The 27,207-nt window shown below is 35.5% G+C and overlaps 1 long non-coding RNA gene across 1 annotated transcript; it reads left to right on the top strand.

The window, feature by feature from the left end:
- Positions 1-18,694: 18,694 nt before the first annotated feature.
- On the top strand, positions 18,695-26,880 carry LOC148127709 (uncharacterized). Its single transcript, XR_015744870.1, has 3 exons — positions 18,695-19,990; positions 25,023-25,116; positions 25,202-26,880. It is a non-coding gene; the product is annotated as an uncharacterized LOC148127709 (long non-coding RNA).
- The last annotated feature ends 327 nt before the right edge of the window (positions 26,881-27,207 follow it).

Here is a 27,207-nt window from a genome sequence, read left to right as displayed (position 1 = left end):
CAAAATGTTTCCCTCTTTTTCTATGTCATGATCAAATCTGATCAGCATTTGGACAGCTTGCTGATTTCAACAAAGCATCCAAGGTAGCTTGAATAGCATTCACCTATTCAAGGTATAGAGCTAATTAATGCACCTATTAAAATGAATCAATCACAAAAGAATAAATTTCTCTGGATCATGCATTCAGTTGCTTTGATTTAATTCATTATTTTCTCTCCACTGAATTCAAAAGACATAAAATAATATGCAATATATTTTGTTTTTATAAAGTTGAAAAAAGTTAATATGTATTAAATGTTTTAAGTATCTCCTTATAGACTATTTTATACTTTTCTTTCTCACCTAAGAAAAAGCACCTTATCATTAATATTTGCTTTATTATAAAAAGATCTAATAAATAAATAATCTGTTTAAATGATGAACTACATAAAATATTATACAATGGGTTTGCACAATAGGCTTTGCTCTATTTTCTCCTGCATAGGTTCCATAAGTGCTTCAGAGGATAGTATAGTTGTCCTGAGCAGGTATATCAAGCATTGGGGTAGGAGAAAGGGAGATTAAAAGGAGAACTGAAAAGCTATTCCACCAACAATCTGAAAAATGGACAACTTCAGATAGAACTTGATAAGTGAGTAAAAGAAGCAATTGTTCAAATGAGAGAACCAACCTAGAACTAAGGACAAATTTTCTGACAACAATTAATCAGTAGAACCACTTACCCCAGAAGTTGTTAAATGCTCCAACACTGGAAGTTTTTAAGAAAAGATGGGACAACCATTTGTCTGAAATGGTATAGGGATTCCTGCCTAAGCAGGGGGTTGGACTAGAAGACCACCAAGGTCCATTCAAAGTCTGTTATTCTAAACTGAGACGTTTGATTTAACACATCCATTTGACATAATTTGAAAGTTTGCTTAAATACACTGCTTGCATTCAGGATTGAGGAATACACATGATCCTAAACTGACAATCACAATGAGGTTAATAAGACTGAAATTGAAATTGCTGAGAGCTGAATCATCTGCTACTTTGTGGATTATTTTCCCAATCCATTTTTATTGCTCTTATTGCTGCATTTGAGAAATTATAACCAAATAGGGTATTTTTATGCAAGCTTATATGTTCTTATTTGGAAGTAAGTGCTTCTTGATTCCAAGAATGGCATACTATGTATACGTGCATTCATACATATCATATTACTTCATTTTCTGTTAAATATTTTTATGCAGAGTATGGGAAAAGAGTGAAAATTATTAACCACAAAAAGGAAACATAACTTAAGCTACGTATAATTTATACAACAATTGTTTTCATTGTTCCTTGCTTCCTTGAACTAATTCTTTGTAACTTTCATTTTCTTTATATACATTTTATATTAGGGGTCCCTAACCCCCAGGCCCATGATGGTGAACATATGGCACTCATGCCACAGGTAGCACACCAAGCCATTTGTGCAGGCATGCAAGCCGCAGGCAAACTTACCTCACTGTGCATATGCATGCCTCACAGCTGATTTTCAGCTGGTTTGAGGCCTTTTTCAGCCTCCCAGAGGCTTCAAAAAAAGCCTCCACAAGATTTGCAGGATGAATAATAGGCCCGTTTCGTCACTTCCTGTAATGTCGGAAATGATGAAACAGGTCTATTATTCGGCCTGCAAAGCCTGCAGAGACTTTTTTCAAGCCTCTGGGAGGCTGAAAAAGGTCTCAAACTGACTGAAAATCAGCTGTGAGGTGCAGAGCAGGTAAGGGGGTGGCAGGGGTGGGGGTGGGGGTGGAATTGCGTGCAAATCTGCAGCAGGTGTGGGGGGACATGCACTGCCTTCTGGGTACTGGCATGTGAGCGTGTGCGCACTAGCACACACACAATTTTTGGCACAGGAACCCAAAAAGGTTAGCCACCACCGTCCTAGGCTGTGGCCCACTACCAGACCATGGCCTATTCGGAATTGGGCTGTGTGAGAGGTTGGCTGGAGCAGACATGCATGAGCACGTGGTTCAACTTGCACAAGTGGTTGAAACAATGGTTGCAAACTAATCAAAGAGAGAAACTACTTAGAATAAGGAGAAACTTCCTAACAGTGAAGAGAATTAACTGGTAGAACAAGCTTGCCTTCAGAAATTGTCGGCACTTCTTCAATGGAGGTTTTTAAGAAGAGATTGGACAGTCACTTGCCTGAAATGGTATAGGTTCTCCTGCTTGAGCAGGGGGCTGGACTAGAAGATCTCCAAGGTCCCTCCCAGCTGTATTGTGTTGTGGTGTGTTGCATTGCATTGCATTGCATTGCATTGCATTGCATTGCATTGCATTGCATTGCATTGCATTGCATTGCATTGCATTGCATTGCATTCTATTCTATTCTATTCTATTCTATTCTATTCTATTCTATTCTATTCTATTCTATTCTATTCTATTCTATTCTATTCTGTTCTGTTCTGTTCTATTCTGCGGGCCAGTGGGGACTCATGTGTGTGCCAGCCCATCGCTCAGGCAAGTTGAGCTGTGTGCATGCCACTTCCCCTCCCCACCAGCCAGGCCGCCAAGCCACAAAGGTTGGGGACTGCTGCTTTATATAATAGCTTTCTCTCATCGCTATTTTTTATTTTCTCCCTGTCCCTCATCTCTTTTACTTCGTGCTTTCATCAAGCATTTTTTTCATAACAGATTTCTCACTCTTTTGTGGCACTTGATAACATAATTCTTTTGTTCTAAGAATTTTATACATTGTCTTCTTTAAGTTCATTTGCCATTAATCCTGTTAGAAGATTAATCTATTTTCTAATACTTTTCATACAAAATTCATATTTTCTCTTTCTGTGAGCTCTTTTATTACTTCTTTTTTTCTTCAATTTTCTCCCAATATCTAATCTGGTCATTACTAAGTAATCCCTCTATCTCACATTTGAATTTTTCAGCAGCCTTGTACCTTTCACTAATTCTCAACCTTTCATCATAAATAATCCAAACAATCATAGTTTTATATTTATATTCAAGTACAAAGAAATCACAATCCTCAATCATTATGAACAGCTCAGTAATTTTTTCCATACACTCACCCTTTCACTGTTTCATGTTGATTAGCAAAACATTCCCCTCCAGATAGCACAATTTCCCAAAATGTATTTCTGGTTCTTCTGCTATCATCATTCACAGGAACTTAGTATGCAACTATCATTAAGATATGAATTTCTATTTTCATTCAAAAGCATACTAGTCTAAATAAAAGCAATTCATATTAGGCTGACAAACATTTTTGCTATTTCATTCACAAATTAAACCTACTTCTTCATTTCCCTGAAAATATTCATCATATCTAACTGATGACATCAGACCATCTTCACTTAAATTTATTCATTCTTTCAACTTTCTCTTAACTTCAGGGACATGCAACATATTTTTCTTTATTATGTTTCATGTGTTTGTTTTAGCATTACTTCTCTTACATTCCACATCACAATCTTTCCCAAGCCATGGTCATCACTAGGCAAACTAATAGATCGGCTAACCATAGTTTTGATTCATCCAAGTCTTCACATAACACTTTCTAATAATATAGCTAACTGGTAGCCTAGGTTACCAACCTTAATTACACTGGTGTCATATGGAGGATTTCCTCCTAACAAGAGAATATCAGACCCTTTAATCTTACTTTGGACAGTGTGCTATAACTGAAATCAAAACCCAGTTTTATACCAAGCACGCTAAAACATTCTACGCAGGTTAGAACATTTAATTTAGAGATTATCTTGCAGGTCAATATATCATTGCCCATATCCTATTGTCAGCCTTTGAAGCCATATTTTACTTGGAAGCTTCGAGCTGCCACATTTTGTTCCTGGGAATTTGGGAGCGGGATTACATAGAGAGTGGGAAGATTAGATTCAACAACGTTCTTCTTCTAAGTCAAGGACATGTCACTCTGCACCTGGAGAGGAGTGTCTCGAGGAATGTCTCCAGTTGGGACGATGATTGATTGGACCATGTGATGGACTTGTGGGTGCAGGGGATGGATTTTGATTTTCTATTGGGAAGGGAAAAGCTGGAACTCTCAGATTCAGGTTTTTCCAGATGTGCCAATATGACTTCTTCAATAAATTCTTATTTGGATGAACTTTATTTCTGAGTGCTGAATGAGAGTGGGGAGTTTCATTGGAACACTGACACCTACCAGTTAAAAGAGAGGTGTAGTGTATTACTTCCCTTCAGATATTTTGTTTCCAAGTACATATGTATAACTTATGTAATTGTCTGGGAAAGGCTCTCTGTCAAGTGAGATTAAGCAGTAGTCACAATCGAATGGAATTATGGAGCAATATGAACACCTATAATATATTTTAAAAAGTAATAAATGAAATTTCAGCCCTGAGGAAAAAAGTAAAGGTTAGGAATAGATTCACAAGGATCCCATGTTGATTCTGCATAATATAAGAGAGAGTTTCTGTCAGGCTTTCAAGATTCTGCTGTTACAACCTATAACCATAAAGTAGCCCTTCAGTAATCTATTTTCTGACTTGGCCTACTTCAAACGACTGAGATTACTTCAGTTAAGTACTCCCCTCCCCCACCCCATGTGTGGAAGCCTAGTGTCTTCCCAGAAAAAGCTAGCACATCTTTCAAGCAATTTACTAGTTTTATTTTAAGTTCCTGAAATATATAGCGTGGTGTTAACACTTTTTTTTTATTTTAATACATTTTACTCCTGCTTTTTTTTACTTAATCAATTTATTGGATTATGGCAGCTTCTGTCTGATCATGTCATTGCTTTCAATCCTATTTCAATCCTTAAATCTAGAACTTATTCATAGAAGTCCTAGAATTAATAGAATTTGTATTGACAAAATAACCCACAATAAACAAATAAATATATGATCTTAAAAATCATTATAGAAAGTTATCTGGTGACTACCCTGTCATGATAAATATATCATCACATTATATGAAATTCAGTTAAAACTGAGCTTTATCTCCTGATGTGTGAATAGAGCCTCTCAAAATCTGCAACAAAACTGGAACTATTTTTACTTCTATTTTCATTTTTGATGTTTGGCTTGCTTCTTCAGGCTCTTTTAGTACTCCTCTGGAACTTGAGAGAATTGTGTTGACAGTGAAAAATATTCCTGCATAATACAGTGCTTCACTGCAATACATTACACTGAATTGGGGATATATATGCATTATGTAAAACATAGAAAAAGAAAAAAAGGATATGCAAGAAATAATACCACACTGATTGCAACAGAATTGCAAGTATTTTCAAAAATATTTTTGATTGGTGGTCTTGTAGTAGGATAAAATTGTCCTGGCAAGGATTATTTGTTTATTTGTTTATTTGCCTTCAAAAAGGGAACATCTCTCTAAATGTTTGCGAGATAGCAAGAAATTAATGAAATTTGAAACGCAGCTAAAAGGGACAGAAAAGAAATCTTTCAGGAAGGTTGCTGAATAACACCTGGAATCACAATAATTCTAAAGAAAGGAATCTGGGATTAAATAATGGAATTTTCAGATTTAACAGAAGGTAAAACTGCCTATACCACCAGAATATTCTCCTTTTAAATTAATATTATTCAACAATGTAAACACTCCTTAAGAAGTTAAATTAAATTTCAAACATTTAATGGAACCAGATAAATACTTAGGAGGGGAGACGGTATATTTAGCTTTGTCCAGATTATCTGACATTTAATTTTAAAGAATTAATATTATTCCATGTGCGCAAAGACTTGACATGTTTAGGACTATGCCTCATTTAATAGAACCACTGATATCTCTAGATGCAGATTGCTGGCATTGCTAAGTAGAATTTCCCTTTCCAAATTTTCTGTGATATGTTATGGAGACCATGTGTCAAAGAGGATATAGTCTTCTGTTTGAAGAGATTCTCTGTTTTAGGGGATGTTCATATAGGATTATATTATTCTATGAACAGCTAAAATATCCTTCTGCAATTCACAAAGTCAGGCATCAGAGTCAAATTACAACACTCTTATAAATCAATAGAGAATCAAATTCAGGAAGTCTTGCAAAGAAATAAGGTCTGGAGCTGAAGATGAAATCAAAGAGTCTAACTAGGGTCAAAGAACTTTACCAATGTAAGAGCCAAAATATCAAAACAGAGTTAAGTATCAAGAGTAATTAGACTAGCAATAAAGAATTTATGAGTCAAGTATTATAGTCAACCAGAGTAGATTATAACTTTGTTTCAGTCACTTAACTGTCATTTTAACTAATCTTAGTTAAAAATGTTTAACATCAGAATGTTGTTGCTCACTGTCTTAATTATTTATCAGAGAACATACAATATTTTAGTGTTTCAAGATAGTTATTTATAATTCACCCAGGTAAAAGCTGTGACATTGATCCTCTACACATAAATGTCAATAATCTCAAAGACTCAGGGGATTCCCTGATTTTTTTTTCTACCTCAGAATGCAAGTTGAGTTAAGCTGATGTTTTTCTTATGAGCTCTTCACAGTTCATAAGGCTGTACCTTGTAAATTCTTCCCCATTGGATGAAGAATGGATGGATTGACCTATGGGACATATTTAAAGTGAAAAGTCATCAGGGAGCAGAGAAATTGCAGGGGTATTAACAATTAACCACTAAATATCTTCAGAATTATATTGGAATATTCTCTTTTCATGGATTTTGGGGATGCATTCCCCACAAAAAGAAAAAAGTCTTGGTTAAGTGTTAAACTTCAGTTTCATATCAACAACTATTAAATATTCCAAGTTTAATAATGCCAATATATTCAGAATGAAGGTTAAAAGTACCCTTATGATAAACCAAATAATTTATACTAGCATTTGCCTGACAAAATTTCTCCATTCATTTCTGCATCTTCGGTAAACATTATACAAATCATTTATTTTAGTTTTTTTGCTGTTTATATACAGTTTAACTTAAAATAATTCATTTAGTTTTTGCTATTAATTAGAATTAGCCTGGTGTTTGATACAATACAAACAATCCTTGACTTACAATCATGACTGAACCCCAAAATTCTGTGGCTAAGTGAAACATTTGTTAAGTGAGTTTTGCCCCTTTCTTGTCACTGTTGTTAAGTTTAGTAACATAGTTGTTAAGTGAATGACTTTCCTATTGTCTTAGCTTAACAGAAGTTTGCAAAAGGTGATCACATGACCCCAGGACACTTCAACCATCATAAATATCAGCCAAACATATGAATTTTGATTATGTGGCCATGGAGATGCTGCAACAGTCATAAGTGTGAAAAAGAGTCATAAGTCACTTTTTTCAGTGCCGTTGCAACTTTGAACAATTACTAAACAAACTGTTGTAAGTTGACAACAACCTGTAATTTTTAGTTCTAGATTCTTTGTTGTGTCATACATTTATATAATATTCACTGCAAATTTTGGGGGTTCTTGGCAAACAATATGGCATCACCGACATAAAGAATACATGTACACTTTATCCCTTCTGCTTTCCATGATCTCAAGGCCTTCATTGTTGCCAAAACTTCTGTTATATTTATTTCATTACATATTTTTCAACAGGTGAAGAACACTTTTTCTAAAATCTTTAGTTCTCTCCATTTATAAAGAGTGGCTCTTTTCATATTGTTTCTCAGATCAGAATAATATAAATTTAGAATCATTACATTTTTACCTGGGTATTAAAGAACTCTACATTAGACTTCTTTCTCCTGCATGCATCCTTGTCTTTTACTACTTCTTTGTAACTGTCATATATAAGATCGCCTACCTTGATGTCCACAATTAGGGAAGAATGAACAGCAGACTCTCACCCTGAAAATGAATCAGGAACAAGAGACTATCAAATATTAATTTATTTTGTTATTTGCAGGCGGCAAATCATCTCCACCCCCATTCCCAGGTCTGATGTTTCCCTCAATACCTACCAACCAGGCCCAGTGCTCAAGCAAAGAGTATTTGCTTTAGTGATGCGAAGAGCAAATGTTCACTTGGGGGTTAGTCTCTTTCTCCTGCATGCAGCATGAAATTACTAGCACTTTCCTTTCTGACACTTAATATTGCCTCCTTCTGGCTTGGACTGTATGGTTGAATTATATTGGCACTTTCTAGAAAGAAGAATGTGAATTGTAGTTCATCTCTATTGACCTAACTTGCTTAAGGTTCTGACCTGACATCTTTTGCCTCACACTTGAATATTAAAAAGAAGGGTCTTTTCTATTTGGTGAGAAGATTATAATTTATCCTATTCTGGTTTAAGATAAACATTTCTTCCTCAGGAACCAGAAAAGTCACAGTGTGAGAATGAAAGTATGAGGAGAACCCTTTAGGTGAGTTGGCTATATTCAGTTGATCTACAAGATGGTTAAAGTTGTCCTAGATCTGGGGTCCCCAAACTTGGCAACTTTAAGACTTGTAGACTTCAACTCCCAGAATTCTATGCTGGCTGAAGAATTCTGGGAGTTGAAGTCCACAAGTCTTAAAGTTGCCAAGTTTGGAGACCTCTGTCCCAGACCGACATGGATTCCAATCCTGAAGTATACAGGGCTTATTTCAGGCAGATCAGCACGTTCCTGAAATGGAGTTGATAGCTTAATCTGCTTTGTCTTCATTTAACATTGCAATTCTGCACTTCTGAACTGTTACTATAAAGGTTTGGGGTGCAGCAAGAGTGTGAAACAAATTGCATTGATGACTAAGCCAAGGCTGTAACCAAAACTATTATTTTCTCAACTTTGCTCAGCACATCTTCTTTTTAGAAACCGGGCTTGGCTTTCCACCATTCCTATTATACAGGCAGTACTCAATTTACAACCATTTGTCTGGTGATCGTTTGAACTTACAACAGTACTGAAAAAGTGATATTGTTCACATTTATGACCAGGGTTGGGATTCAAATTTTTTAACAACTGGTTCTGTGGGCCTGGCTTAGTTGGTGGGAATGGCTTGGTAGTCATGTGACTGGCTGGATGTGGCCAACTGAACATCACTCACATCGAGGCGTGCATCTCCTCACCTGCCTCTCATAACTGTGGGGATGCTACAACAGTCATAAGTGTGAAAAACGGTCATAAGTCACTTTTTTCAGTGCCATTGTAACTTTGAATGGTCACTCCACACAAACAAAGTACCAGCAAAGGAGGGGAAAAAAACTCCAGAGACGTTCCTGAGACAGGAAGTTTAGTCTTGCCAAGAATGTAATAAGGGTTAACGGGGAGGCAGTTTCTGTAAGCAACACCAGAATGTTTCCTTCCTGCCTTCCTTATAGGATTAGGCCAGTAATTTCTTCTAACAACCGGTTCTCTGAACTGCTTAGAATGTTAAAAACCGGTTCTAGCAAGTAGGTGCGAACCTGTAGAATCCCACCCCTGCTTATGACCATTGAAGCATCCTCATGGTCATGAGATCAAAATTTGGATGTTTGGCAATTGATTCATATTTATGACAGTGGCAGTGTCCCAGGTCATGTGATCACCTTTTGTGACCTGACAAGCAAAGTCAATGGGGAAGTCAGAGCCACTTAACATGTTATTAACTGAACAACTGCAGTGATTCACGTAACAACGGTGGCAAGAAAAGTTGTAAAATGGAGCAAGAGTTACTTAACCAATGTCTTACTTAGCAACATAAATTTTGGCCTCAATTGTGGTCATAAGTCAAGGACTATCTGTAATCACTTCCAAAATGTATTGCAATATCATTCCTTAACTTGTCTTTAAAGCATGTTCACCTTTCCCAAATCACTTGTAGAATTTGTCATTGATCTTTAAAGTTCCAAATAGCTTCAGAATAGGGCATTTTTTTAAAAAGTGGGTTCACTGTCATGAATTTGCCTAATCATTAGCTGTTAGCTGCCTATTAAGCAAGCAAGTTAAAGGGCTATTTGGACATTGGAGTTGGTAGGTTAATGTCCATTTACTGAAGATGTGCCTGGCACAGGCCTACAATTCTCAAAAGGTAGGTCTGAAAAGGCAGGTGCCACTACTCTCAGCAAATATAATAAGGCTACAACTCATGCTTTGCAGCAGAAACAGATGGCTGCTAAGGATGAACTATGAATATTTTCACTCTTGAGTTGCTAATTTAGACAGTTCAGCATCTAGTTCACAAAGGAAACACACCAAGCTAACTCTAATACAGCTGGCACTCCCCTCCCATCTTACATTTAGTTTATGTTGCTTTGGATAATCTATTTTTATATATAATAAATGCTTACAGTAGTCTAAACTTAATTAAAATATTTTGTTTTCCTAGATTTTTGCTTGATTGAATGATAGGAAAAAACTCTATCCATCTTGTCCTTAATAAGAAGGTAATTAACTTTTAAAAAAACAACAACCAGCATTTGGTATTGATTTTTGTTATTTCTGCAGCTGACAAAGAGGAATAGCAATATTTGGAAAACTGCAAGAAATTACATGACAGGATGAAAAGACCAATGGAGATTTAAATTAATATAATTGATTATGAAAACCTATCAGTTGGTTGAGAGCATATCCAGCATAGCCTCAATTATCTGACTGACCTGGAAAACATCTAATAATAAAAGGTTTGGGTACATGGAAATGGCTTTATCATTCGATTAAAAAGCTATGAGATAATGTGTTTTACAGCAAATTTTGTTGCTCCTGAGAATAGCTCCTACAAAATGATGCTGAGAACATTTTGCCTGTACATATAGAATCTGGTTTATGAGATTACTCAATGTCGCATCTTGTCTTCCATCTTTTTCATTAATTAACATTAAAATGCCAAAGAAAGATCACCAGGAGATCTGAGATACATCATGTTGTCTCCTTTTTCCCAATCTGATTCCAGAGATGTAATATTAATTTTATATCAGAGTATTAATTTGGTGTTTTAGATTGCTGAAGGTTTGGCTTTTGGCTTATTAAATAAAGCTTAAAGCAAAGAAGGTGAAAGTACTGTTGTTTTTGGGGGAAGAAGGTTGATCTGTAGAAGCCTATGCAAATTTTGATTGGTGGGGAGGTTCTCATTGATAGTGATGAATAATCCATCCACCAACTTATGTTGGTATGGCTCAGGAATAAGACAAACCACTTCTCGTGTTAAGAAGAAAAGGAAGAGAGGAACAGGATTTTGATATAAAGTCAGTGGTGGGATTCAAATTTGTTTACTACCAGTTCTGTGTGTGTGGCTTTGCAGGCTTGGCTTGGTGGGCATGGCTTGATGGGTGTGGCAGGGGAAGGATACCGTAAAATCCACATTCCCTTCCCACCCCACTAACCTGCTTTTCAGCTCCATTCTTCTATGCAGGGCAACAAAAGAAGACTCAGCCAATCAGCTGGGACTTGGGAAGCAGAGAATAGATGGGGGTGGAGCCAGTCAGAGGTGGTATTTACTGGTTCTCCAAACTACTTCAAATTTCTGCTACTGGTTCTCCAGAACTGGGTCTGAACCTGCTGAATATCACCTCTGTGTAAAGTCCATCTGACTTTATAGTTTTTACAAAACCCACAGTGTCACAGGTTCTGATCTAATGTTAATTACCCCTTTCTTATTCATGAAACAGGAAAGATGATAGAAGAAGCAAAAAGAAAGTGAACATTACTTTGTATGTAGAATGCATCTTATATATGGCATACCTTATATGCTTTGATCTCAAATAAAAGTTAAGACTTGGAAGACCCAAAGACAAAACTACTCCTTTTTGGTAGGGAAAATCAAGTTACAATTCTACTTCTTAGATAATTAATTGCATTCTGTAAAGACAAATGTTGCCTAAGATAAACAGATAAAGAATACCTTAAGCTTAACATGATCATTTACATTGAAAAATCCATGCAATTTTCATCATGGTTAAACAAGGTTGACCATTGACTTTTCCTAGGATATAGTTTAAACTTTACCTAGCATACAGTCTTGGATTTTCTTAATTATTTCCATTCTCACTTGATATGATCCTATTTAGCTTCTCAAGATCTAAGTCACCTGGGTGCTACCACCTAGCTGGGGGATAATTAAAAAAACTGATATATCATAGTAAGTCCTTCCTAGGATTCTTATTCCTATGTTACCTAACTCATCTTTCTTAGTTCCTCTTAAGATTCCCAGTACTTAGGAAGGTGAGTTGTGATATTCAATAAGCAGGAAGTAGTAGAAGACATTATTAATCCAGAAAACAACAACAACCCTCGTTTTGGTGATATTGGGCAATGTAGGAAGTTAAGAAGAAATGAAGAGAAATCTTATTAATTTGCTTTCTAGTAAATACTTTTAAAGTTTTTTTTACCGTTCAATCTTTGGAAAATCTCAATGTCTCAAAGAAGGAGGAGGAGCCTGGACTTTTAAATATAAATCTAATTGCATGAAAAGACTCAGATCAGGACTTGAACTTCTTTTTTTAAAATTGGCCTACAAAAAAAAAAGAAAAAGCTTGCTCTTTCTTTCTCACTGCTGTGACTATTTCTTCTCATTTGTAATTCCTGTTCTCTCTTTTCAGTAGGCTTCCTTGCTTCAAAGCTACCTCCCAGCTTGCCCTACTTTATGACTTGACCTGTGCTTATAATCTCATCCTCTTCTATGCTTATCATTCGTCCTGTCAATTCAATTGGCTGCCCTGAGATACAGCATCATTCAAGCCCTTCTTTCTCTCTGTCTCAGCTATTCCAAAACCTAATGCCCTGCAGATACATTGGATATGAATTCCCAGAATTCTAATCACAAAGGTCTGCAGGTGATAGGAATCAGTGAATTGAAGATGGTCATTGTCACAATTCTGGGCAACAGTGAGCCAGCAGCTATGGGAGAAAAGCAGATGGAAAAAAATGGATTTCAAAGTATGTGGAGAAAGCAATCATTAGATAAGAAAGAGAAAGAGAAAGAGAAAGAGAAAACACTTTGGGGCTCTTTTAAAGTAAGAAGGAGATAAGAGGTAAAGAATTTTACTCTTTTCTGTTTCTTACTAGGGTAGAGTGAGGTGGACCACCAGAGTATGGCCTCAGAATGCTACATTAATCCCAAGGTTTAGAAAGTCCCTTGAAATTCTGCATGCAATTTTACAGATAATTGTTTGGAAGTTATTCTTTTTATGCTTTCTTCATATTTTATTACTGAGTGCAGTTTAATGCAATTGTATAGCAATACCAAGTGGTCACAAATTAATCAATCTGTCTAACTAGAATTATAAGGGCTTGTTTTACTACGTTTGATTGATTCATTGCTGCCAAAACTATCTTGATTTGTATTACTAAAAAAGTAGCATTGTTTCCTTTAAAAAAAGCCAATGATTTTTTTTTGCATTTGGCTTGATTGATAACGTTAACCCTGTCTTTTTACTCTGGCAGTGACATAGAGGCAACTAACAGAATCTGTATAGAATAGAAAGTTTAAAAACACAGATTAAAATGAAAAAGAAAATATTTATTTAGAATATCTAAGAATTAAAAGCCTGGCTTCTTCCTGCTGAATCAAAATGGGTTATTCTTGAATTCTCCTATGTGTGATGGCGTTAACTTATTACTGAAGCCAAGTTCGGAGATCCAAGTTTTGAAAAACAGTCTACCGTACTTGAAAAAAGGTGGCATATCTATTGTCTCCTTTTGTTTCCTTTGTAAAAGAAAGTATTGTCTTTTTTCCCCTTCCCTCTATCCTCTCCCCAACTGGTTTTGGCTTTGCACAGTCAAATCAACCTGTGTCAGGTTGGCTTTCATGGTTGGATGGGCACAAAGCAACAGTGATTGCCTTCCTCAGCCATCCTGCTGAAAAATATTTTTGCTTATCATTCAATTTAAAGTGCCCTTCTGCAAAACCATAACTATCAGCAGAAAAGGACTGATTGCCCACTATGATTTTTTTTTTTTAGTATTGCCTGGGTCAGAAATAGAACAACAAAAAGCAGGTGGTAGGGAATAAATCGGAGTGACTAAAACAGAGAAAATGAAGATATGCTAAATGGCCTGCTTAACAATCCTATGTATTACTTTAGATACCTTTCATTGATGACATTTGTCATTACTTCTTCTCTTACATGCTGTATGAAATGTAGTCAGCATTTATTTCTGTATTTGTTTGCACTTTTCATTAACATTCTGTTCACCGTTCTTCCTCTTCAAACTAAAAGTATGAAATCCTGCAAAACAGCACTTATAAAATTATAAAAGCAAAAAGTGAGTTTCTCTCTCTCTCTCTCCCTCTCCCTCCTCTCTCTCTCTCTGAGCAAATGACCATATACTGTATATAAATCGTGGGGGGAGGGGCAATGTTTACTAAGGAAATCTGTTGGTCATTTTTTTCTGCCTGCTACATATTCACAAGTAATACTTTTGTTTTTACTTTTGCTGCAAGTTTGCTATAACTCCTCATTTAATTTTATGCATGTGGGTTTTTTTTTTTTTTTGGATATTTTTGGGGAGAAATAATGTCAGTGATGTCCTCACAGATGGAGGTTGCATTGCTACACTTTGTCACTTCCAGGCAGCCAAGGATTTGAGTGAATCTCTTAGTTTTTTTATTGTACTATCATCTCTCAGTAGTCCACAGCTTTGATTAAATCTCAAGGGAATATATCATGAAAAACTGCTCCCACTGGCTTTTTCCGAGAGCAGTGCATTGGTTACTGCTAAAGTCTCTTTTCTGGGCTCCCTTGCAGTGACATTATTTGGTCTGCTATTTTGGCTGCTTGGGCAATAATTTGTGAACATAGCTTGGGTCATCACTTATCAGATCTGGAGAGGAGGAGTAATATACAGAAGCTGAAAAAGTCATGGGAACTGAGGTATTTTTATTCTCCATTCACTATTGCATCAGGAGCTGGTCCAGCAGAAGAAAGAAACATTCTTTGGAAATCCTGAATTATTTGTAACTCTGTTTAGCAATAGATCAAAGTGGGCAGGTGAGGGGAAGGTTCTGGCACTGTGTTTAATAATATGTGCTTATACCACCACTCATTTTTGAGCATATGTATTTCATGTGCACTTACATTCAGGTCCTTTTATATCAGGTGAAAAATTGCTATCTTTTATGAACTTAGAAAGAGGTCTGCTAGCCATCAATTGATGGATGTCTGCTCCAGACTCCACCGTTCAGCCGAGCCATAGAAAACAAATAAAACTAAAGGTGCTTTGACTTTTCTTGGTCCAAGAAAACTCAGAAATACAATTTTTTTAAAAAAATAAAACATTAAAAATTCCAAGCACATTTATAAACGTGCAACCGTACAATCTTGCACAAGGAACATTTTGATGATTCTCCTTTAAAATAGTGCCAAGAATCAAAAGTCAAGTTAAGAAACTTTATTGATTTAATTATCTGACCATAAAATAAAACTATAAACCGATACAGAAAAGACAATAGAATACATTCATAATATGTTGTCACTCCTACAGTTAACCCCAATCTGTTTTAGATACTCTGCCCTGTCCGAACTGACATTTAATGTAAAATTGCACTCTTGCTAATGATATATGCAGGTTCATTTCAAACAAAAAAATAAGACTGTATCCTAGCATTTTTTAATTTTTAAATAAGAATCAAAGTAAACAATCCTTTCTTCAGAATATATAGGTAGTCCTTGATTTACGACCCTAATTGAGCCCCAAATTTTTGTAAGTTTAATTTTGCCCCATTTTACAACCTTTCTTGCCATATTTGTTAAGTTATTGAGTTAGTAACACAGTTGTAAAATGAATCTGTTTTCCCCATTGACTGTGCTTGTCAGAAAGTTGCAAAAAGTGATCACATGACCCTGGGACACTATAGTCATAAATATGAGTCAGTTGCCAAGTGCCTGAATTTTGATCATGTGATCATCGGGATGCCGTAACAGTCATAAATGTGAAAAATGATCATAAATATTTATTTAATTGGCATTGTAACTTTGAACAGTCACTAAAACAACATTTGTAACTTGATGACTACCTGTAATTACCAATCAAATAGGATGTGTACATTATCTTCAACCACAGACATAGTTTTTCAATGCAACCTCCCATCGTTTGCTATATAAACTAGTTGTTCAAAAAAGCTGTTCTAAGATGTTAAGACATATATGTTGTTAAATACTTTTCTAACTGGAGGGCTGATTTGTGTTGAGCCAGCCACACTTCAAGGACTTGACACATTTAACGGATGTGTAATATCATCTTGGGCAACCACATATTCGACTCTTTGCTTGAAGCTTTTCTTGGCTTTCATATCTGATTGGACTTGGAATTAGATGAAGACTTCATTTGGCACTTAAAAGTTGAGCAGTCCAAGCACAAGGAGGCAAATTGTGCACCTACTCTTCGAAACACAGCTTGGGTAATCTTTCTGGTTCCATAAACATGATCTTCAGTCAATAGTCGAATCCTTTAATTGTCAGTTGACTTTAAGGGGATATACTTTGAAACAATGCACAAAATGTGCAAAGATTATTTGGAAAGAAAAAACAACAACAAAGAAATGCAAAAATCATTTTTTGACAAAGGTACAAGGAAGGAATCTTTCAAGTGATATGAGCAGTTTTTAGATTTGTTTTCTTTATATTATAATTTCCAGGACTTTCTCCTTTGTTTCATCCCCCCTTTAGTTCCCATATGTATTACTTTAGAGATTATTTATTTATTCATTAAATTTTTATGTTACCCATCTCCTCTATAAGGTGACTCTGGGAGGTTATTTTATTTTAATTGTATTTGTTTTTGAATAGTATTCTATATGTGTGCATTTGTATTTTTCTTTTGATACTTAATTTAGTGTCATTAAAATGGTATGGAAAATATCCACACAGAAACCAACTCTATAATCATTTTCTCTAATCTTGTTCTATGTAGATTGAGTTGGATTTTTTTTGTCTTTCAGAACATGTGAAGATTATAGTCCAGATTATTTTACCTTCCTGTTTAGATGTTATTAGACCCTTCCTCCTTCCATCTCTCTTCTTTCTTAAAGCAACAGTCTCATGGTTTTATATAAATAAGAGATAATTAAAAAAAAATCTTTAGGGGATATATTCTAATTTTGCCTAATTAAGGGAAAGGTCTACCAGCAAATCAGGATCAGAGAACCAGCTAAGAATTAAGAGATTTTGCCTGAGACTAGCTAATTTTCTTCAAACAAGCAATTATGTGAATAGACTTACATCTTAAAAACTATTTTGGAGATGAAAAGATGAACTATGTTTGATTCAAGCTTCCCAGCCTGGGGTTGACATTAGAGACTTCAGAGGACATACACGGATTTGTCACAGTCATTTTGTAGCAGTCATATCTTGTCTAGAAGAGAAGCTAGTCTGAAATAAGGTTGTGTGGGATTTTATGGCTTGAAGCATGAATTCTAAAGCAAATACATCACATAAGGAAGAATGTGCTTAGATTCAAGAGGACTCTTAAAGATAGTAATAAAGAGGCACCATAATGGGTTGTTTAGGGGAAAAATGCTCTGGTTTTATTCTATGTAAGGTACATTTATTTGCCATGATATTTGTACTGCTTCTTAAGCACATGCAAAGGATTCTTGCTTATTCAACACATATAAGCATTGTAGTCTATTTTCTAAGATAAAACCCATCCACTCCCCCATGTGTATCTTGGCCCATCTGCCCCCCCCCCCATCTTTGTCAGTTTTAAGTTAATTTAAGGTTACTATTTATTGTTTTGATGTTTTAAGGTTTTTTATTGTTTTCTTTTTAATAAAGGTTTTATTTAAGTTTTCACAAAACATACAAATACAAATAAAATATTCTTTTTTTGAGAACAGTGTGCCCCCAGGTTATCACTTCTCCATACAGACATAAATTCAATATGTATTTATCTTATACATTCTAATCCATATCTTATAACTATTTTCGCAATTTTTTCAATAGCTTTTCCCTTTCTTTGCTTCCTATAGCCTTATTTTAAATTATCTCATTCCTTTCTTAATTCAATTACATATCTTTTTCTAATTTTTAAAATCTTTCTTTATACTTTCATCTATCCTGTTTACAATTTCATATTATCTTTTCTTATAAAACAAAATTTCCCCTGTAATTATGAGACTGGAGTGTAACACCTTTGTATCTTTTTTCAAATCTTGTTTTAAAAAATTAAGTTACACCTTTACAGCTATAACATTCATTTTCTAACCTCTATTTTATAACACATACCTATTTTCAACACATACACATTTTATAACACATACCTATTTTCAATCAAATTCTGCTTGGTACATTCCCTTAAAAATACACAGTAAATTCTTAGAAGAAAAATATATATATGTATATATATCTGTGTGTATATGTATAACAATAGTAAATGGAATAATTATTCTATTCAAGTATAGCTCTGCTATTAACATTAATAACAATCTTTTACATTTCTATTTCTTTTAACAGACATTACCTAGTAATATCAGTTGTCTTTCACTTTAATCATCTATATTTCATATTTTACTTATTACTGTCTTTAAATAAAAAAAACAAACAATAGTTATTAACAGCAGTCAATAAAGTTATTATTCTCTTTTCAAATTCATCTTGTCAACTGATAAAAATCTTTTCAGTTTTTTTAACTTTCTTTTTAAACCATTGAGAGCCTTATTTTCTTTACAAACAAATGTTCCACTACACATCAATACAAATTTTTTCTATCACTTTAATCATCTAACATATTTTCTAACCCTTTTCTATTTCTAATATAACAATGCTATCCCATGCACCCTTGCAGAATCCTCTCAAGTTAAATTTTAACCATTGTTTCTGTGTTTTTTAAATAGGTTTATACCTTTAATTCTTGTACACTTTTCCTGTACCTCTACATCTTGTTTCTGTCCTTTGAAGCTTCTTTTCCTTTCCCTCTTCCCTGTCTTTTTCTCCCTCCCCTTTTTATTCCCCTTTCTATCTGATTCTCCCTTCTGTGATTCTCCCTTCTGCTTCTTCCTGATATTATGATCACTTTTCCAGTTACTTTTTTTTGGGTTGTTGCTTCAATGCTTAAGATTTTAACTCCCTTTCCTCCCTTTCCCTTTTTTACCCCACTTAAAATTGCTTGGTCATTAAAGATGGCTTCTTCGTTGTCCCGCCCTTCTTGTTCTGCCAGCGTTTCTTGTTGTTTTTCATAGTTCAAGATCTCCATTTCTAAAAATTGAAATACGAAGCCAAAAGATCCTCTTCCATCTTGTGCTTCTTCTTTTTGTACTTTAAGCCTCATTTTTAACTGTTCAAGGAGTGATGCCATTTTAAAAAAATTTAAACAAGATTTTGATTTTGTTGTTGATTTTATTTTGTTTCATTAGGATCCACCATCCAAAATTCCAAGAATCATCCAATAATCCAAAACTGTTTTTTTGTTTCTTTTTGCACTTTCTCTTTCCAGGGGCTTTGTTATCTTGTAACAAAATTTCAGCTACAATGTATCTTTTGCAAGCCTTGTTAAAATTCCACTATTGATTTTTTTTAAGTTCCAGGTGGTCTCCTCCATTTTGCAGATTCCACCCTCTTTTTTTCATTTTTCCCTCTTCTGCTTTCTTTCTTTTTTTAAAGAAAATTTTTAAATTATCCAAGAGTCTTTATTCCTTTGACACTTTATTTTCATCTAGAAATAGCCTATTAATGTCAAAGTGGATTAGTATCAATTTCTTATTCAAATCTCTTCTTCTTAACGTTCCAAGTCAATTAAAACTGTCAGTGTGAGAGGAAAAAAAGCCAATTCCATTTCTTTTCTCTTTCTCTTTCTCCACTTAAAATCTTTTTTAGGAATAGTATTAGTCTTTAAAATTCAGGTTCCAGGTATCTTAAATAGATGTTCTCCCTTCAATCTGGTCAGTCAAACTTTCTCCTTTAAACTTCCTCCTCTTGTCCAGTCGGGTTCTTCTTTGAGGTAGCCATTTCTGACCACCGCTGCAACGACCTTTGGGAAAGTAATGGCCAGCTGAGGAGGAGAGATGCAGCTCTCCTCAACCCCACTGACAGCTCCCCGTTCTTCACCACCTCTACAGGATGGCTTCAGCCCCAAATCCGGGCAGCTTGGGACACTCCAGCGGCGAGCATGGATCAAAACCACACATGATCACAGATTTCGGTCCGTCACTGAAGAAGCCCGGACCGGAAGTAAGGTTTTTATTGGTTTTAATGACTGTAAACTGCCTGGAGGCTAGATGGGCAGCATATAAATTGAATGGATGAATGAACAAATGAACAAACAAACAAATGATTTGCAAAGTTCTTTGTCTTTTTAAAATGTTTCTAACTATTGGTCAAGGTTACTCCATGAAATTCTTGAATCCTCAGATCCAGAAATTGGCTTCAATGTATCCTGAAGAATGGGAAGAAAGTAAGAATCAATGATGATCAAATCCAGGTTTTGTCTGCAACTGACACTGACTCTAAAACAGTGGGAATATCTGGGCAGCTGCAGCCCTGTCTTTTTTTAATGTTTGTGCCCACATTTTGAAACCAGTGACTTCCACTATGGATATCTTGAAATAAAATCACAATGCAGATATATGAGGGAAGAGTAAACTGGAGGCTGAGAGGAAAAGGAAGTTGAAGAAAGGCATGGGGTATAGTTCTGGTGGAAAGAAAGACCATTAATTTCCAAGAATAAAAAAATATGGAGATGCATGCAGTGAATGGGGTCAACTCAAACTATATTTAGGTTAGATTATTTTTTCTTCTCCCTTAGCTCATGCTTAGCTTATTTTCCTTACTATTTTTACTTATTTTATGCACTTTGCATAGCATTGCTTACCCCAAGGCATGACTAATATTCATGGACAGGGAAAAGTTTCAGGTAGAGAATTCAAGGGCAAATGGAAGAATCAGTATTATCTACATATAGGCTTTGGAACAAGACTTCTGACTTCTTAGTTTTTTTAAAATGTTTTTATGACTTTTTCTGATGCTTTTGATTTAGAATTTGAGATGCAAGAAAAGATTGTAAAATACAGAATCTCATGTTTGGAAAGTTCAAGACCCAATGAAATAGTTTAACTATCAAATACCAGGTTGTTTATAGAGTTGGAATTTAACACCTGCATCTTTTTTATTTTTGAGCTAAATACATTTCATAAGAAATAGCAGGATGGACTTCTAGCAATTTACAGCTTAGGACATGTTTCAGATCTACTAAGTTATGACTATAAGCCTAAAATAAGGGCACATATGTATGTATTAACCTCTCAAATTATTTAACAAACATGCGGATACATTTTAGTGTGTTGTGTATTTCAAAAATACACAATACACTAAAATGTATCCGCATGTTTGTTAAACAATTTAAGAAATCATCATGTTATTTACCAGGTTGTTTTCAACACATAATCTTATATATGCTAAATGAATAAGATAAATATATTGCTGAACCTAAATGCTTTCATTTTCATTGAATAAGATTTTGTTCTGTTTGCATGATCCTTGGAAGTGCAGAGCACACATTTTCAAAATAAGAATGGATTAAAACTAATCAAAAACAATTGTCCATAATGCAGTTTAGCTTTTTGTACAGCATTTCTTTCTTGATCTTTAACACTTCAGCAAAATTTGGCACTTAGCAATGGTGGAAAAACCCGTCATCTGATCCATTAGTTTTCTATATTTCAAGATTAGTGAGATAATCTTTGATTGTGGAAAGAAAGGGATTCTCCAGACTTATCCATGCCCTTAAAAATTTCCTAAATCTCTTCCACTGCAGTATATCAAATGTTCCTATCTCAATAAATCTTTCAATCTTTCCAGGAATTCTCCATCCAAAAATTGATCTTCTGTGATTTCCTATAGAGAATTCTTCTACTGGAGTGGATTGAGTTAAATGATCTCCAATGATCTCTGTTCCAATCCTTACATTCTACAATTCACTGACAATGTACTTATTAAAACTTATGTCTTATGTCAGATGGAATTAACCCACCAGTCCAGCACTGCATGTAACTCCTCAATTCCTCTTTTGTGACCATTGCATCCTTTCCAAAATTATAAGTATATTTGAATTATAATTGAAAAATTATGTCACAGTAGGAATCACACACCTGTTGGGTAAGTTAAAAAAAAAAAAAAAGTAAAGGTTTCCCCTGCCAAGTCCTATCTCTCACTCTAGAGGAAGGAAGTCATCTCTGTTTCTTAGCTGAGGGAGCCAGTGTTGTCCAAAGACACTTCCATTGTTATGTGACCAGCATGCCGAGGCATATGAAACATTATTATCTTCCCACCAAAGTGGTACCTATTTATCTATTCGCATTTCCATGCTTTTGGATTGCTAGGTGTCCAGAAGCTGGGGCAAGTAATGCGAGCTCACCTTTTTGGCAGCTCTGGGGTCTCAAACCAGGGCTGTCAATTTTCCAACTGGCAAGCTCACTTTCTTTAACCCCCTGAGTCATTGCACCCTTTGAAGCTTTACAAAAGGCTTAACATATTTGATTAAAAAAAAAAAAGAACAATCCCATTTACTTCCCATTGCCCAAGAAAAGTCTGGAAATTCCAGTAAAAGAAATAATTCTCCTTGTGTGACTGGCAAATACATTTTTCCAGTCAATAAATGACTGGCAAATACATTTTCACCATCTTCCAGGCACTAAAGCTCTTATCATCAACTGTCAATGCAGTTGCTTGCAGCAAAAGATTGCCTACCTGTGCCTAGAGAATTTTATTGGCTCACTATTGCCCATGACTGAAAATGATGAAAAGTGTCTTACTAGAATTTCCCCCTTAATTGTTACAATTTACAATGCCAATCACAAAGTGTATAAAATAAGTTAGGATTTGCCTGCATTTCTTTGACACAATATGAAACTTGTTAGAGAGGCATTTGAATTATGGCATTTGAATTATGGAGGTGAAATTGACAAAAGATTTCTAACGCATCAATGACATATTTCCTTAAATAGTAAAGAATTCTCTGAAGGAAGGTCAGCAGGCTTGTTAAACCTAAAGGCTGATATTTCTAGCTTTTCAATGGAACTGTAAATAGTCTCGTTAATAATCAAACACTTAATTCAACCTATTAACTGGGTTTTACATGGAACCATAATACTCATTCAAACATTTTAGAAATAATAAAGGCAGAAAATATGGTAAAAGGAAGGGTATAGAAAATAGGTAATGGTTGCCTTAAGGTGCAAGAGCTATGGAAAAAACTCTTTTGATTATTAAAAAAAATTCTCTCTCTCCTATGAGCTGTATGGCTAAAGTAAATATCAAAATTCAGTAAGTCTATGATGCTTTTTCATCCAAAGGAAACCAAATGTGACTTGTGCACTAATCCTGAACTTTTTTCTATTCAGGGAAATGGAAAGTGCTTTTCAAATAGCTATTAATAAAAGCCAAAGCTTGCTGTATCTGTAACAATTTACCTCTTTCAATCACGATCCTTAAGAGTTATGGCTGAATCACCCAAGATGACTCTAGCTATCTCATGACCTTTTCTAGTCAATTCTTCTCTGGACATTTTCAATGTTTTATTGTTTTTTTTTAAGTGACTTGTCTATTGAAAAGTACAGCACTAAATTTTTTATCAGCTTCTTGAGAATTGATTTATTCTATTAAATTCCTAAAATATATGCATGTATCATAACCAATTAATTTATACAATGAAAAGAACTATGCTACAGATTAAAAAGTGGGTGCAAAAAATAAGCAATATTCTTAGCAAAATAAAACTGAAAATATACATTGCTCTATACCACATTTGCATCATATTTGCTGAGCAGTTTAGCTAAATGACTAGATGCTTAGTGAACTTTTTATAGTCTTTTCAAAATAATTTGGATGTGGATTATGTTATGAAATTAAACATTTGATTAACATAGAACCAAATAATTGCAATAAGAAAGAATATGGCTAGATTCTAAGGCATTCCTGAGAATGCAGCACAAGAGGGTTTTTCATATGTTTCCCGATTCTATTGGAAGATCTCCATGCCACATCTCAAAGGGGTCTCCAACCTATGCACTTACTGGCAGGAAGGGAAAGAATTGTCCCAAATAGTTTTGACTTCCCACTGTGGTGTTAGGCTACTGGCTATCAGAGTGTGTCCTGGGTAGCTATAAGAACATAAGCACATAAATCTCCCCTTCTTTAAGTGCAATTTAACTGTGTTGGAATCTTAAATGAACATTAAACTCTGTAGGCTGTGGCAATACTTACGGTAGCTAGACCTACAAAGATTGCTACAGTACTCTGTCTGAAGGTGATAAACTGAAGTATTTTAATTAATTGGAATTTTGCAGTGAGAATCAAAGAAAGTGGTGGCTGCAAACCTGCTTTATGTTAACTAGGAATGTGATGCCAAAGTTAAATGTAGGGCAACTCTATAGCATAGCCCGCCCTTCCAAAATTAGAATGTGTTCTCTTGCTTTAAAAATGGGTTCCTTCACATAACTTTGCAGATGTTTGCAATCAGTGGTGGGATTCAAATTTTTTTACTATTGGTTTTTTTACTATCGGGTGTGGCTTGGTGGGTGTGGCAGGGGCAAGATACTGTAAGATCTCCAGTCAGAGGTGGTATTTGCTGGTTCTCTGGACTACTCAAAAGTTCCGCTTCCAGTTCTCCAGAATTGGTCAGAACCTGTTGAATACCACCTCTGTTTGCAATGGACTAGTCCACTGGATCAGTCTTTTCAATCCAGAATATTCATGCAATAGGCAAGATGAAAAGCAATTCTTAAACATTGTTTTCTTTCCCTGGATAAGATTTTTGTGATCAAATTAATGATAGGGAAGTCTTAGTGAGGAACAAATTAGCATTTTCAAATAATAAAGTGCTTATAATTTAATAATACAATTTAGTGTTGACAAACTCTGATAACCATACTCTTATGGGAGGCATGTTAATTAGAATGACATAGGTCAGTGCAACATTTAAAGGGTATGCTTTTTCAGCAATCATATTCTTCCTGCTATAATAAACAATTTGGTGTGCAGCGTTGTTTATTGCTACTTAGTGCCTGACTCTAATGCTTTTCTAACATGTTCCTAAATAACTCAAAGCACATAGCATAGCTGAGTGGGTCTGGTTATTTATTGAAGGAAAATAAATGTGTGTGTGTGTGTGTGTTGTATACCATTCTAAATTATGCAAAGGTTTCTACATCCTTTTCAGTTTGCAGTTCTGTTGAAATGTTTGTCACTTTTCCTCTCTATTTTTAAGGTGGTGTTTCCAGTTCTACTTTGACCACCCAACTAACCCTCCAGCCCCCACCCCCCCAAAAAGAGCAGAGGGTGGGAGCCAAATAAGCATTTTGGTAAATGTTCTGATTTATAGATCATGTCTCTTTCCCTATCATCAACCACTGTAGTTCCCTTAATATTTTTCCCCCTCTACCCTAGATGATGGTGAATTGGAAGGAGAAGAAACCATCTCCTGACACTGTGGTGGCTGAAGTGAAATCTGTTCCTCGAAAAATGTATCCTAGGGAAAGAGAAATCCCATTGAGCTATGGGAGCTTTTTTCATACGCTGAAAAACAACCATTGTCCTCTTATATTGACTGTGACGGTGATGGAGGAAGATAGCGCTATCCCTGGCTGAAATATATACTCCTTGTGTCATTTGAAAGGATGTTTTTAATGTCATTGCTAGCTTGGAAAGAAATGTTGAAGGAAAGAAAATGTGTCTGAGTACCTATGATCCCATTGGGAATGCTCATATAGTATGAATGAAAACCCTTCATATTTATGTCCTTCCATGTCACTTAATGTTGGAAAGCCAAATTCCATAGTAAAATCCCAGCATGTAAGTCCTTGTCAGTGCAGTGTAGTTTAGCTTTTGGCAAAGCTGGTGTCAATATCTGTTTAGGGTCAACTAGCCTAGGCATCAGTTACACTTTCCCCCTTTTTACTCAAAAGTAAGTATGCATCATCCCAAATTGGATAAGCTGCCATTATTGTTCAGAGCAAAGTTTTAATCTAGCTATTTTGTTGAATTAGCTATTTTGTTCCTCAAATTTAACCTACTGAATTGATACACAGTAAAATTCAAGAGTGAAATGGCCCCCTCTCCTGATCTATATTAAACCTGTATAGCAGGGGTGGGATTCTACCAGTTCATACCTGTTCGCTAGAACTGGTTGTTAACATTCTAAGCAGTTCAGAGAACCAGTTGTTAAAAGAAATTACTGGCCTAATCCTGTAAGGAAGCAGGAAGGAAACATTCTGGTAACCTGCCTCTCTATTAACCCTTATTACATTCTTGGCAGGACTAGACTTCTTGTCTCAAAAACTTCTCTGGAGATTTTTCCCCCTCCTTTGCTGGTACATTGATTGTGTGGATTGACCATTCAAAGTTACAATGGCACTGAAAAAAGTGACTTATGACCATTTTTCACACTTATTACTGTTGCAGCATCCCCACAGTGATGAGAGGCCAGGCGAGGAGATGCGTGCCTCGATGTGAGTGATGTTGAGTTTATACCTGTAAAAGCTACAAAGAAGTTTAGTGACATATTACATCTGAGATGTACTGTTCAAACCTCTTGGGTTAAATTCTGGGTTAAACCTTTAGAATCATACCTCCTAGTCTGTATGTGCAAAAAAGCACATGTACAGATCCACATATGTGCACAGAGATGTAAATATATATAAAACATCCCATTTCTAGAAATACTTTTGTAAATGCTGTGGCACAAAAAGATTTTCCATAGGTGTTTTCTTTATACAAAAGGGGCAATCTTCTTTCTTTTCAGTGATAAGTTGATCGATCATCTGCTTAGCTTCACATGGTGGGGCACAATCATTCACACAAGGGCACCATAAAATTTGAAGATGTCAAGGAAGGAGTGGGAAAAAAAAATAAAATAGAGGTCTTGATTGTCCCTAGAGGAGGATAATTTCTGTTAGATTTAAGAAGAGTCTTTTCCCATACAACATGTACATTTTTTCTTGTGAAAAAAGGAGTTACCACCTCAAACCAGGTGGTGAGGTCAGTGTGTCCAAAATGTGTCTTTAAAATGACTGAAATAATAATTCAATATTCTTTTCCTGTTCTCCAGAATCTCCCCTCCCCCCCTCTCTCTCTCAAAAAAAGAACTCCAATGAAATGCTTGTCAGAACTGGAAACACTCTATTACATATAGGAAAGTGATGGCTAACTTTTTTGGCACTGAGTATACCCAAAGTGTGTGCACGCACACCCCCAATTGCAATGCACGCACATCCCCTGCCTCCATGCATGCGCACATCCCCCATGCATGCGCTCCACCCCGCTCCTTTTTTCCTTTCCCGTCATGGAGATTCCTTTTTTTCCCCCCCTGCAAGGCCCTTAAGAATTGAAGAATTGTAGAAAACTTGTAGTTTAGACTCTCTGGAGCTGAAACCAGGGATATTCCCTGTGGTCTA

The sequence above is a fragment of the Pseudonaja textilis genome, chromosome 1, assembly GCF_049901715.1.
Source record: "Pseudonaja textilis isolate UNSWEBS1 chromosome 1, rPseTex1.2, whole genome shotgun sequence".
Classification (NCBI taxonomy): Eukaryota; Metazoa; Chordata; class Lepidosauria; order Squamata; family Elapidae; genus Pseudonaja; species Pseudonaja textilis.
This window is presented reverse-complemented; position numbering and strand designations above follow the sequence as displayed.